Raw genomic sequence first — 2,006 nt, forward strand, 5'->3', positions numbered from 1 at the left:
GGAAGAAAATGGTGGTGGGGAAGGTGACAAGGATGGGTGAAAAGCTCTATAAAGTGAAGGCTGTGTCGCAGGGCCAATAAGGAAGCTGGACAACCTGGGAGGGAGTTGTCAACCGAAACATCAGTTGGTCCTGAGGAAGATCCCACAGGAGAGAATCAGCTTCCTCATTTGCGCAACTTGTCTGTGTGTTAAACTGCTATTGCGGATATAGACGTAGGTCGTTCTGTCACGGCTTTATCAGAACACATCTGATCTTTCGTCTTTTACTAAAGATTTCCGTGGGAAGGAACAACAAGAGTTGTGTGCAATTTTTTATACTTTGCTTCAGCAGAGGTTCCCTTTACTGTCAAAATATACTTTGCATATACTATCCACATGGTTTTAAAACGTGTTTAGCATTTTACTCCTTGGATGTTTAAATATTTACATCCTCAAACATCTAACTTTGTTAAATGTAGTAGTGATAAATTAACATGTATTAAGTCAACTTATTAATCAATTAAAACTTTTTTAAACCCACTGTTTAGTTCATGAATGTTTTAACTCATATTACACTGAAGAGGCGTTTGTTATGTAGAAAGCTTCCAGATGTTCGTTTAACTTCGTATTTTTAAAAATAATATCTATTTGGATTTCAATTTTTCCGAAGCAATAATTTGTTAGAGATGAGAAAATTGTGATTTGTAGAAAAGTGCTAGTTGTATTTTGATTTGTGCCTTTGTTCAGACCTTTATGGTTTAAAGTCAGCATCTAGACCAGGGGTCTCAAACTCGCGGCCCGCGGGCCAACTGCGGCCCCGAGGACGATAATTTGCGGCCCCCGTCTTAATATGAAAGATTAATGTTCGTGCGGCCCGCAAGATTGATATGAATGACACTTGTTGTGTTCGGAGCTGAATGAACCAATCACGGTGAGGTATACGGCTCTGGAGGGCGGGACATCGGCTGGGCTGTCCAGTGCCTCGCTCACTCACTCATTCATTCCTCCAATCAGCTGGGCGGAGGAGAAGCCGTGAAGCCGATCACTCCGCTCGGCGCGCACACTCCTCCGCTGCTCTCAGCATAGAACATAGAGCGAAAGTGCGCATGCGCCACAAACCCGCTCGACTGAACGTGAAAGATCAACCCAAGACTCATTCCAAGTGCAAAAACAAATTACAGAGCCCCAGAGATGTCTCTTTCAAAGCCTGGCGTGAAGAGAAAGGTCGGTGATGAGCACAGACAGTTTCAAGAAAAGTGGGGAGTGCAATATTTCTTTGTTGAACACAGGGGCACCCGACGTGTCTCATTTGCACTGAAAAAGTTGCGGTGCACAAGGAATACAATTTGAAACGTCATTATACTACGACTCGTAGTCTACGAGACATGCTGAGGAGTACGAAAAATACCAGGGAAATGAGAGAGCCAACCAGGTTGCCAGTCTTAAAACATGTCTTCTGAGGCAACAGGATTTCTTCAAGAAGGCTACCAAAGACAGTAATGCAGCAGTCGAAGCTAGCTACGCCGTTTGTGAGTTGATTGCTAAAGCAGGAAAGCCATTCACAGAAGGTGAATTTTTCAACCACATCAGCCTTTCTGCCAACACCGTGGCAGAGCGCATTTCTCACCTGTCAAGTGACATTTATGATCAAATGTGTGAGAAAGCACAATGTTTCAGTGTATATTCAGTGGCTCTTGATGAGACCACAGACATCACAGACACTGCCCAGCTCGCAACATATGTCCGTGGTGTTGATGACAATTTTGAAGTAATGGAGGAGTTGCTCACAGTAATTCCAATGCATGGCCAGACCACCGCTAAGGAAATATTTCACCAGCTGTGTGATGCCATTAAGAATGCCGGTTTGCCATGGAAGAGCTTTGTTGGAATAACAACTGACAGGGAGGAAGAATGGACTGGTAGCACTTGTTCAAAAAAACTGGAAGAGGAGGGTGTGGAGGAGGCCATAGCTCTGCACTGCATTATCTATCAGCAGGCCCTTTCCAGCAGATGCCTGAAGTTTGACA

The 2,006-nt window shown here is 44.1% G+C and overlaps 1 non-coding gene across 1 annotated transcript; it reads left to right on the forward strand.

The window, feature by feature from the left end:
* Positions 1-224: 224 nt before the first annotated feature.
* Positions 225-334, forward strand: LOC144066470 (U5 spliceosomal RNA). Its single transcript, XR_013297635.1, has one exon. It is a non-coding gene; the product is annotated as a U5 spliceosomal RNA (small nuclear RNA).
* Positions 335-2,006: the final 1,672 nt, after the last annotated feature.

Source organism: Stigmatopora argus, chromosome 20 (assembly GCF_051989625.1).
Source record: "Stigmatopora argus isolate UIUO_Sarg chromosome 20, RoL_Sarg_1.0, whole genome shotgun sequence".
Classification (NCBI taxonomy): domain Eukaryota; kingdom Metazoa; phylum Chordata; class Actinopteri; order Syngnathiformes; family Syngnathidae; genus Stigmatopora; species Stigmatopora argus.